This window comes from Pteropus alecto, unplaced genomic scaffold (assembly GCF_000325575.1).
Source record: "Pteropus alecto unplaced genomic scaffold, ASM32557v1 scaffold388, whole genome shotgun sequence".
Classification (NCBI taxonomy): Eukaryota; Metazoa; Chordata; class Mammalia; order Chiroptera; family Pteropodidae; genus Pteropus; species Pteropus alecto.
The window spans coordinates 625,213-637,571 of NW_006441398.1; the positions used below are offsets into that span (position 1 = coordinate 625,213).

The 12,359-nt window shown below is 45.0% G+C and overlaps 1 protein-coding gene across 1 annotated transcript in view; it reads right to left on the reverse strand.

The window, feature by feature from the left end:
- CACNA1A (calcium voltage-gated channel subunit alpha1 A) overlaps nucleotides 1-12,359 on the reverse strand; it is a 202,758-nt gene that overhangs the window by 114,220 nt on the left and 76,179 nt on the right. The window lies entirely within an intron of this gene.

Consider the following 12,359-nt stretch of genomic DNA (forward strand, 5'->3'; position numbering starts at 1 on the left):
CTTGGGGTTTGATGTTGTCATTTATTGGCTGGGTGACCACAAGCAAGTGATGTTATATCGCTGGGTCTCAGTTCTGTCACCTGTAAAACAGTGTTAATAGTTACCTGTCTCACAGGATATCGGGCGATTTACAAAGACCCCAAACAGGTGTATGGTTGATGATAATATGTTTTGGACTGAGAGGAATAGGAACTTCCCCAGGGTGTGCGGTCAGGATGATGTTCAACACATTCTACAACCACAATCAGAATGGGTCGTGGGGAGGCTGGGGGGCATGGGGGGAGGGATCAGGGCAGTGGCAGACCCTCGGGGCTTGGGGCTCTTTACCAACTGGCAGGAAAGTAGTTCAGTATTAATAGCCCAGACTGCATGGATTCAGATCCCAGCTCTGCCACTTCCCAGATGAGTGATCTTGGGCAAATCACATCCCTGCTCCATGCCTCAGTTTCCTCTTTTGTATAATGGGGATAACAGTACCCCAGAGTACAGTATACCTCAAGAGTACACTTCAAACTACAGAACACCTCAAAGGATTGAGGATTAAAGGAACGGACACTTGTGAAATGCCCGGCACACAGGAAGTATGCTAAGCCACTCAGAAACAAATGGAAAAACAAACAAACCAACCAAAGGTGTGGCCCGGATGGTGTGGACTAGCTGGCATCGGCCCTAGAAGAGGCTATCGCCCCCAAGCCTTGAGTCAAAAAGACCCATTTTTGCAAATGCAGGTGAGTAAGAATCATGGTAATGAGATGAGCCTTCTGTAGAACACCGCCCCCCACCCCCAAGAGAGGCCCCCTCCTAAGACCTCTTTTGTAAAAGTGTTACCAGTGAGACAAGGGTTTCCGCACCCCTTCCTCAGGCAGCCTGGGGAACCTCTATGACCTGTTTCCTGAACGAATCCATTTCTGAGGTAAGCGATGTGGAATGAGCTACTGTGAAGCCACTCCACGGCGAGGCTGTCATCAGAGCTTCAGACAATGGACAAGAGATGCTGAAAACCAGTGGAGGGTGGCCATGCAAACAATTTGAAGGTGTCTTCGGTCTAGTCCAGGGGACTCAACCTTACCGCTTTGGCCTGTAACAGTCTGTATCTGAGTTTCTTTGAGGGCTTTCTCCAAAATTGAGGCCTATGAAATGAATGTCTCTGTGGGAACAACCCTCGACCGAAGACTGCCAGGAGTAAGTGGATCAATTCCTCAGCTCCCTTGGCTCTCATTCCGCCTTGCTCTAAGATGTGAGTTCTACACGGACTCCCAAAGAGACTGATCCCAGCTGCCCACTGGGGTCGCTTACTCACCCACTCATACTTCCTTGCCTTCCCTCCCATCTCCCCACCAACGTTTCCTGGGATCACCTCCCAGATGGACTATTTGTACCTGAATCCTTGTTTCAGGGTCTATTCTGGGGCACCCCCCCAAATACAGGGGGTATTCCCAACTCTTTCAAAACTACTCCTAGAGCAGAGATGGGCACTTGAGGTTAGACTGGCCTATTTTTCTACCATCAACAAATGTACATCTGAGCATGTCCTATGTGGTAGGCAGAGCAATACTCTCCTCCCCCCATGGAGCTTGTGCATAAAAAAACGTTTAACAAAAAATGTACAAAATAAATGAATCCATCACAGGTATAAAGCATTCTTAGAAAGAGCCAGAATACAACCGTTCTGAGGGCAAGCATCAGGTTGTATTAACTAGTCTGGGGCCCAGGGAGGACCCATCTCAAGCTGAGGTCTCATGGATGAGGAAGGGGAATCTGGTCAGTAAGGGAAGACCTTTCTAGGCTGAGCAAATGACCGAGAAAGAGAGCCTGGAGTGGGAAGAAGCTTGGCAAATTCAAGGAATGACATGGTACCACGGTGGGGATTTGGATGGTGCCATGCCAAGGACTGGAAGGTACCATGAAGCTGGAGGACAGGAGGGAGCCATGCTTTACAAGCCCAAAGAACTTTTAATTCAGTTTACTCTATTTTTCTCTTCCTCCACCATCTTTCTCATATTCATTTGTGTTCCTAAAACTCCATCTTATAAATCATGATTCTATTTCTGCATCTCACTTTCTTCCTTCTTGGCAGATAAAGGCTGCTGGTTGGGGCACGCATAGCAAATGACAGGCATCGGTTGAGTCTTCATTGATTCACTTCACAAACATTAACTGAGTACCTACAATGTGTTGGGTCCTGTCCAGGTCCTGGAGACAGCAGCTAGAGGAATCCCTGTCCATGTGGGAGTCAAGACGGAATAAATATACTGGATGTCAGGGTGATGAGCACAAGGGAGAAGGGGAAGGGGAACATCAGTGATGTGGGGCAGCAGAAAGACAAATGCCATATGATTTCACTTATATGTGGAACTGTCGTCTACTGTCGGGCAGGGAAGCAGTTCGGTGTTCAGAACGCTCAGACCAGCACTGCCCAGTAGAACTTCAGTAAGAGCTGGGTGTGAAATTTATAATTTTTTAAACAATTTTATCTTTTAATTAGAGTTGACATTTAATATTATTTTATATTAGTTTCAGGTGTACAACGCTGTGGTTAGACATTTGTGTAATTTACGAAGTGAGTCCCCTAGTTAGTACCCACCTGGCACACTATACACAGTTATTACAGTATTATGGACTATATTCCCTATGCTGTACTTCACATCCCTGTGACTATTTTGTAACTACCAATTTGTACTTTATCATCTCTTCACCTTTTTCATCCAATCCCCCAACCCCCCTTCCATCTGGCGATCGCCAGTTTGTTTTCTGTATCTATGAGTCTGTTTCCGTTTTGCTTGTTAGTTTATTTTGCTCTTTTGATTCCACATCTAAGTGAGATCATATGGTATTTGTCTTTCTCTGTTTGACTTAATTCACTCAGCATAATACCCTATAGGTCCATCCATGTTGCTGCAAATGGTAAGGTTTAATTTTTTATGGCTGAATAATATTCCATTGTTTATATGTACCCCTTTTTCATCCAGTCATCTATTGATGGGCACTTAGGTTGCTTCCAGATCTTGGCTATTGTGAATAGTGCTGCAGTGAACACAGGGGTGCACATATCTTTTCAAATTAGAGTTTTGATTTTCTTTGGATAAATACCCAGAAGTGGAATAAGGTAGTTCTACTTTTAATTTCTTCAGGAATCTCCAAACTGTTTTCTATAATGGCTGCATCAATTTGCAATCCCATCAGCAGTGCACGAGGGTTCCCTTTGCTCTGCATCCTCGCCAGCACTTGTTAGCTGATGTATTGATGACAGCCATTCTGACAGGTGTGAGGTGATATCTCATTGTGGTTTTAATTTGCATTTCTCTGACGATTAGCGATGGTGAACATCTTTTCACATGTCTATTGGCCATCTGTATGTCCTCTTGGAGAAATGCTTATTCAGGTACTTTGCCCAATTTTTATTTGGATTGTTTGTTTTTTTGGTGTTGAGTTGTATGAGTTTTTTTTTAAAGTAAATTTTGAGTATTAATCCCTTATCAGATGTATCATTGGCAAATATCTTTCCATATTTAGTTGGTTGTCTTTTCTATAATTTTCTAGTGCCCACATTAAAAGAGTAAAAAGAAACAGGTGAAATTAATTTTAATAACATAATTTTGTTAACCCAATCTGTTCAATGCTATTTCAACAACTGATATGAAAGATTTATTAATAAGACATTGTATATATTCTTTTCTTTGGACAAAGTCTTTGAAATCTGGCGCATATTTTGTACTTATGGCACATCTCAATTCGAGTGCTTAATGGCCACATGTAGCCAGTGGTAAACGTACCAAACAGTGCAGGTCCAGAGAAAGAGACAGTGGAGTAAAGACATAAAGGCAAGGAATGAGGCATACAAATATGTCAGGGAGAAATTCTACAGCCAGTGCAAAGGTCCCGAGGCAGGGCTATGCCCGGTGCTCCTGAGGAATAGCGAGGAGGCCGGTGTGGCTGGAGCCGAGTGAGCCAGGGTGACAGTGGGAGGAGGCGAGGGCAGGAGGTGATGAGGCAGAGCACACAGGGCCTTATGGGCCACAGGGAGAATTTTCGCTTTCGATCTGAGTGAGGTGAGAGCCACGGAGGGTTCTGAGCAGAGGGTGGGCGCTGGTGGGTCTAGACCAGGTTGTGCGAGATACAATCAATGATAATGCTGAGATGAACTCGACCCTGCTCTTAGACGACCACGCAAATAAGTGGGTGAGAGATCAAAGTCCAAGTCTTTCTGGCCCCAGAGTTGTAGGAACGTGAAATGAGGAGGAAATAAATACATACGGGAGGGCTGGGGACAGCACCATCATGGAGCCCAAGTCTCAGGAAGCAGCAGAGCGCAAAATCTCACATAATCTCAAATCTAGTGTTTTCTCATTGTGTGGCCTTTGCCCTAACTTGTCTGAGCCTCAGAGAGGCAGAGAAGCCTACTTCTCTCCTGCCCAGTGCCATCCTAGCCAGCACCCAAGATGTACTATCTCCTGATCTCTTCCCTAGAAGGGTGAGAAGGAATTGGGAAGAGAATGGGAGGAGGGGGAAGGCTTCTCTGGCAGAGAATGTCCTCAGAAGCAGAAGGCTTCACTCAGGATACGTGATGGGGGAGAAATCGGGTGAGCTGAATGGTGGAGGCTGTGAACTGGAGGCTGAGGTGGGTCTTGTCGTGTGGACAGTGGGAGTCATGTAAGGTTTCAGAGCAGAGGAAGGATGTGATTGGGGTTGGCGTCAAGAAGACAAGCCTGACAGCTGAAAGGACAGATTGGTGATGATGGAGGCAGGAACCAGGAGGGAGCTCAGAGAAGGCCGGCGTAATGAGGGCTGGAACTAGGACGAAGGCAGTGGGAGTACAAAGGAGGCCTCGGTTTAAATTTAGCTGCCATCGATTGCTGTGCACCAGGGAGCTTGCCTGGGCTCATCAAATCCTCCCTGCAGCCCAGTATTTAGCAGGATGAGTCCCATTTTACAGAGGAGGACACTAAAGCCTAGAAAAGTTACTAATGCATGGAGGTCCACATCACTGAGTAAGAACTCATATCCAGGACACCAGGACTCCAGAACCCCAGTTCTCTACCTCACATGGCTCATTAGATGGGGCTAGGGCAATGGTGGGGAAGAAAGAGACGGAAAGAATGGCTTTCTGGATCTGAATGAACCACTGAGAGATGGTCATTCATTTATTCGACAAGGGTTTACTGAGTACCTACTATGGGCTGGGGACTCAGGTAGCCCTGAGGATGACACCGTAAACAAAGTGACAATGGGAAAACATATGGTATATCAGATGGTGTGAAGCGCTATGGAGAACAATATAGCAGCCATCAAGCCTTCCAATGGAAGGATCGAGCGTGGGGTGGGAGAGAGAGGAATTGAGGACAACTGTAGGGTTTTGGCCTGGACTACAAGAAGGATGGAGTTGCTGTCAGTTGAGATGGGGAAGATGGGAGAAGTAGTAGGTTTGAAGGAAGATCAAGAACTGGGTCGTAGATGTTGAATTTGAGATACCAGTTTTCTGTAATGCCTTCCTTAAAACCATCCAGTGGCTCCCATCAGGCTTAGAATAAAACCCAAACTCTACCTTGACCACAAGACCTTGTGTGACCTGACTCCCGCAGGCCGTCTTGTCCTACCACACTCTGACTTTCTGTCCTGCCAATAGGAAAAGCTCCTTTCCACCATGGGAACATTATATTGGCTATTTCTTCTACTTCAAAGGTTTGTCCATCTCCTCAACTCTCTCCCCTCTTTGCCTAGCCGGTCTTCTCCAAATCCTTAGGGTTGTATCTCAAATTTTGTCTTCCCAGAGAGGATTTCCCTGACACCTCTAGCTATAGAGACCTTTTATTCTCTGGAATTACATCATTTATTAAGTTGTCTTGATTATTCACCTCCTCTTCTAGAATGTCAGCTCCATGAGGACAGAGGTTCTTTTTTGGGGGGTGTGGCAGGGGTAGTACCTGAAGCACTTTTCATAGCCTAGCAGGTGCTCAATCAATATCTGGTGAATGAGTAAGGAGGGGCATAGGACAGGGTTACTGTAGACTAGATAACCCAGGGTAGACAGGTAAAGTCAAAAAAGTCACAGGCCCCCAGTGGAATGTTGGGGGAAAGCAACATTTTAAGAAACAAGAAGAACGAGATGATGACAAAGAGGAAGAAGTCACAGAGGTAGAAGGGGACCTGGCAGAGTGTCATCCCTAGAGATCAAGGTCAAAAGCGTTTTGAGAAAGGCGAGGTCATTGGTCTCCAGGGCAGCACAGAGATGAGTGAGATGCAATGGATGAGGAGCATCCATTATGCGCAGCATCAGGTCACTGGGGAGCCTGGCCATGGCTGATGGCTGGAGAGAACAAGAACTAGAAGCAAGAGCCTGGGTATGAGAAGAGAGGATTTTCAGGATGGGAGAGAAGGGAATATGTTTCTGTGTCAAAAGAGGAAGTCGATGACATATCACTTGGCATTTAGAGCTACACTGCCCAATATGGTTCCCACTAGCCACACACAGCTGTTTAACATATACACTTAATTTAATTTAAATTAAAGGAGACATTCAGTTTCCCAATCATATTAGTTGCATTTCAAGTGCTCTGCAGCCACATGTGCACAGTTGCACACACAAACTTCCATCACCATAGAAAGTTCCATTGGATGGCACCGCTTTTGCATGTCCACTCTGCTGGGGCAGGAATTTTCATCTGTTTACAGCTTTATCCCCAGTACTTAAAACTCTGCCTGGCATATAGTAGGTGTTCAATAAATGTCTGTTGAATAAATGAATGAAGGAATAATGAAGAAATGAAATGTAAGAAAGCATAGGGATGACTAATAGAGTACATTTTAGAAGAGTCAGCAGGGTGGGTAGAAGGCAGGACTCGTCTTAAATTAGCAAAAGAATCATGGAAGACACTGATGGTTGTCTGCCCGATAGCCATCCCTACCCCTCCTTTGCTAGATGGAGCCCATCTTCCATCAAAGAGACATTAAATGCCCAATAGTCTCTTTTTCCCAGAATTCCTTGCAAAGAGAACACTGGTCACATGACCGAGTCATCTGACTAATAGGTCCTGAGTCAAAGTCTGCTCTTCTTGTGTGTGTCTATGTGGGATACTGGGCAGATATCTTGGAATTGAGGTGTTCATTTTGGGACCCTGAGTGGTAGAGGCTACCAGAAAGTCTTTACAATAAAGACGGCAGAGTGGAAAGATGGGAAAGATTCCTAGGCAATACTGCCAAGTTTCAGAACCAACTGCCTCCAGACTTCTTGTAACTTCGATAACAAACATCCTTACTAGTGGTCAAGAGCCAGACATTCTGGGTTCAAACACCAGGTCCTCCAATCACTAGCTGCGTGGCCTTGGGCAAATCATTCAACCTCTCTGAGCCTTGGTTTCCTGAGCTACAAAGCGGAGATGATAACAGCACTTCCCTTGTAGGTGTGGGAATTTATGTGATATGCTTACACTGTGTTTGGAATTTAGTAAGCCCTACATAAATGTTTGCTTTCATTATCACCGTCATCATCATTTTTGTTTTGTTACTTGCAGTTAAGTTATGTCAGACTGACTGACAAAGGCAACATTCATTGAGTTTATTCTCTCTTGTCAGGATGTAGGTTTGTTGCTTTACACACTGAGATCCCATTTTATGCCCCGATATTTTTACCAGGTGAGTGTTCTACTCTCATTTTACTGATGGAAAAACTGAGACATAGAGGAAGAGGAATTAGCTATATGCCCTCAATCACAAGCTAACATGTGGTGCCTGGATCCTGAGTCTGGCTTTGCTGCCTCCACTTTGCTGCCTCCGTTAACTCCACTACCCCAAAGATCCTTTCGTGGGACTTCAGCCAAAGCTCAGGTGTAGGAGGAGCTCAATTTTCTCTGCTGTCTGGAAATCAGGATGTTAATAAATATTAGCAGAGGTACTATATACCAGGGATGTGAGGAGAGGACCTGTACAAAGAAAGGCCCTGGGGCTGGAGGAACCTCAAGGTGAAGTATGAGGTTCCCAGCTGAAAAAAAGGAGCAGAGGACAGGAGGGTGAGAAGGAGATGTTAGCACGGTTGGAAAGCAGGGGAGACAATGGGGCTGCCATGGATGTCCTGATCTTAGGTTAGAAGAAGCACCTGCCCCTTATAGGTCTGAGTCAAATCTTCCTGCTATGGCTACTTAGGAGCATAACTGCTTCCCATGCAGTCTATAGTCTTGCCATTCACAGATTGTGCCAATCCTCTTCGAGTTCATTTGGAAATCACCTGGCTTGTAGCTCCTCTTGGGAAAACTACTTCTAAAAGTCCTTTTGTAAAGCTTCAAATGCAGAGAGTCGAGTTCATCGCTTTCCTCAATTCATGGCATATTTTTGCCTTTGGTCTGTACCATGCCCTTCTCTTGATGGTTCGTTTGTTCGTTCGTTCATTCCTTCCGTTTTATGCCCAGACTCTGGTGCCTGAATGAACACCTCAGTGCTTGCTCCTTATAGACCTGGTAAAAATCGACTCCAAATGGGTGCCTGTGAGTGTAACTGCTGGTACGTCTGGACTTAAACACACTCAGCACTGCTGATGACGCTCCAGAGTGGCTTCCCGAGCCACACCCCCAAGAGTGAGGCAGGAGTTTCCTCTGTCCTCACATTCCCACCTAATTAAGGTGTCTTATCCACCTTTCTAATTTTTTCCACTGGAAGAGGCATCCAGAGATACTCACTATTTTAATTTTTACCTTTCTGATTACACTTGATTTTCAGTACCACGTCATATACCGATTAGCTTTTCAGGTGTCTCTTCCCTAATCTGCCCGATCACATTTTTTGCCTGTTTTTCTGTTGGGGTTGCTGTGTTATTCTCATTGACTTACACACATTCTCCTGTACGGTCTTAATCAGTGCTGCCCAATACGGTACCCACTGACCACATATGGCTCCGGAGTGCTCAGAATGTGACTAGTGTGAGCGAGGAACTGACTTTTAAATAGTACACACTTTTAATTCATTTATATTTAAAACAGTCACATGTGGCTAAGGGCTACTGTAATAGACAGCAGTTAGTTATTAATCCCTGGTTAGTTCATCTTCTACCATTCTATGCACTATTAGTTCTTACCAGGTACCAGATGCTATTCTAAATGATTTATAAACTCATTAAAAACCCCTAACGACCCCTAAGTAGATGCTATTCCACTTTATTGATGAGACACAGAGAGGTTGAGTGAACTTGTCGAAAGATTTATAGGAAATGATAAGATTCTGGGTAGTTTGGTCACCCACACCATTATGCCTTTATTTGAACAGAACCATTTTAGTTATCATGTAATCAAGTATGTATGTATGTATGTATGTATGTATGTATTTATTTATTTTGCCTTAGAGTTTGTGCTTTTTCTGTTCTATTTAAGATGTTCTTGCCCTCCCCCAGTGGCACAGATATTCTCCTGCATTTTCTTCCCTTAATGTGAAGTTTTTATCATGCATACGAGGTCCTCTCAAGTGTCTTAACCTTTGCATTGAGCAGTTCTTCCTCTTATTTGTCTTTTAAAAGAGGATTGCACAAAAGGACATGTTTCTATTTTGGGTGATTCCTGAAGCTCTCTTAAAGTGCAGTGTTTTCTTAAATAAAAAAGAAACTTGAACAGATGCAAAAACCCCAGAAGGCGCCAGGTAAGTGATTCTAGAAAAGTCTGGGTGAGTCTGTTGGGGAGAAGAAGAGGGCAGTGCTTGAGAGGGGCCTTGAAGATCTAGAGATTAGCAGGTCCTGGGCCTCCTGAGAGCATCGCTGCATTACCTCGCTGATCACAGGCTGAAGGAGGCAGTGGAAGGGAAAACTCCTTGAGAGACTGACATGAGAAGAGGGGGGAAGATAATGTAGCGATTTGAGCAGGATGGGGCAGAATGTCTTCCAAATAGAGGAGATTCCTCCAAATTGGCAAACTAGGAGCACAGCATCAGTGGAGGAGAGCCGGAAGGTCTACTTGAGAGGTCTGATGGAGTAACACTTCCGAGGAATTGGACAACTATGTTTTCCACTGAATTCCCAAACACTGAGTGGGAGCCTCCTACAGGAGAGAGAAGCACTCCTGGACCACAGTGAAAACAAAAGCTAAACTCTTGCCTGCAGCTAGAGGGAGTTTAGACTGGTTCCACCATTCGGGAAAATTGTAAGGCAATTTCCATCAAAGTTAAACAGATTGCTCCCTTTGACCCAGCAATCCCACTCCTTGGAAACCTCCCTGAGAAAATGTGGGCAGTGGTCACCAAAAGACAAGTAGGAGAGTGGTGACAGCAGCTTTCTCTACAGTAGCTCCGACATGGGAAGTTCCCAAATGCCCACCACCAGCGAAGTGGGTAACAGGCGGTGCAGTACACACAGCCATGAGACAGAATGACCTACAGCAACAGGGAGGGAGCTCACACACAACGCTAAGGCAAAGAAGCCAGAGCAGAGCACAGAGCACAATCCTGAGTATTTATAATTCAAAAACAAGTGAGGCTAATTTGTGCTTTTCCACATCAGGATGGGGTTACTGGTGATTGGTGGGGAATGAAAGGGTTTCTGGAGATTAGGGATATTGTTTTTTGATTTAGGTGCTGGTGACATGAGTGTGTTCAGTTTTTGAAAATTATTCAAGCTGTACCCACACGTGGGTGCTTTTCTGTATGTATGTTAAAAGTCGATATAAAGTTAAAAAAAAAAACCAGATTTAGAGAGAAGCTAACGTTTCTTGAGTACCTGCTGCGGGCCAGGCGATGTGCATTATTTCATTCAATCACCATGAAAATCTACGAGGTAGGGTCTGTCATTTCCTCTACTTTCCAGATCAGTGGGGTTGATTCACTGCTCCATCTCACACAGGTAGTATACGGCTGAGTTGGGTTTTGCTCTCATGTCCCATTCATTTCTAACTACCTTGTAATACTTCTCAGGCTTGGAAAAATAAAAGGACATGGATTTCTCTGAGACAGGAGAGAAAAAAAAGATGATGATCTTGAGGAAATTGAAAAAAAGAGAGTTCATAAAAGTGACCGTCAACATCTTAAGAAAAAGTTGGCAAGATCCCAAGGAATCAGAGAGGGCTGGAAGCAGCAGATGTGGGGTGAATTTAATAAAGCCACTGGCTAAAGATGAATAAATGTGCTTTGTGCAAGTCTTGGCCTATCAATAACCAATGTTGTGGCTCTTATTATGATTGTAAGACCCCTCCTTCAGTGATAACCATCAGGGAACTTTGAAAAAATGAAGGTTTATTACTCACCTGGACCTGGAAATTACACAGCACACCTGGGGCCACACAGTGAAGTCGCATGGGTGGGGTGGACGGGAGGTGGGTGGGAGAGCACATGGGGCCAGGGCTCCTGCTTTTATTGGGGTACAGAGTGGGGGCTTAGGGTTTTACAAGCTCACTACTGGTGAATTTAAAACATAAGAGTGGGAATTTAAAGCTTGGGGAAAGAGGAAAAAAACAATGGCTCCAAAGGTTAGTTACTGAAATCAACCAAGATCTCTAAAATAAAGGAGCCTCAGTGGGAGAAGGTGGCCAGGCTCTTTATCTAGTCGGGTGGCAGGCAATATGTTTATTGAGACAGCTGTCTTGGAAGTGGGTGCCTCTTTGAAACGGATGCTTTGGCAATCAAAGCTTAAGTCAGGCACTTGCATTACAAAAAAGAAAAAAAAACAACTGTCGGGCCTTACATTACAAAACACTGAGGGGTACTGAAGGCTCGGCTAAGAGGACTCTGTGCAGGAAAGAAAGGGACGCTACCCACGGGTTCTCTTGTGCCATTTTGGCTCAACAATCATTTCCCAACATGGCAACAACAAACACTTTATACAGCCTTACTTTTCCATAGACTCCTTCATGGGCACCATCGCCACCAGAGGTGGGCTGACACCCGCACTGCTGATGAGCAAACCGAGTTTCCAAGAGGCCAAGCATCTTGACTACAATCACACACAGTGCTTCAGAGCTGACCTAGAACCAAAGCCTTCTGCCACTACTCTGCCCCTTGAATTTAAACTTCCATCTCAGAGAAAGTGCTCACTCAACCTGCCTGCTTTTTCCTCTGCTCTTTGATCCAGAGAACCTCCTCCCCACCAACCCACAGCTCTGCCTGCCTTCAAAACTGCTTCCGTGCTAGCCCCGAGGACCTTCTCCCATGAAGGATGAGTTCTATTCTGAGCTGTCCAGTATGGTAGCCAACGGCCACATGCGGCTAATGAGCACTTAAAATGTGGCTGAGCAACTGAATTTTTCACTTAATTTTAATGGATTTACATTTATATTTAAAAACCATGTGTGGCTAGTGGTTACCGTGCTGTATGACACAGCTCTGAAGTTGCATTACAGAGTGGATTACATAATCGAGGCTTTTAGTCGGTCATGCACTGGTGCACGCTGATTACTCCC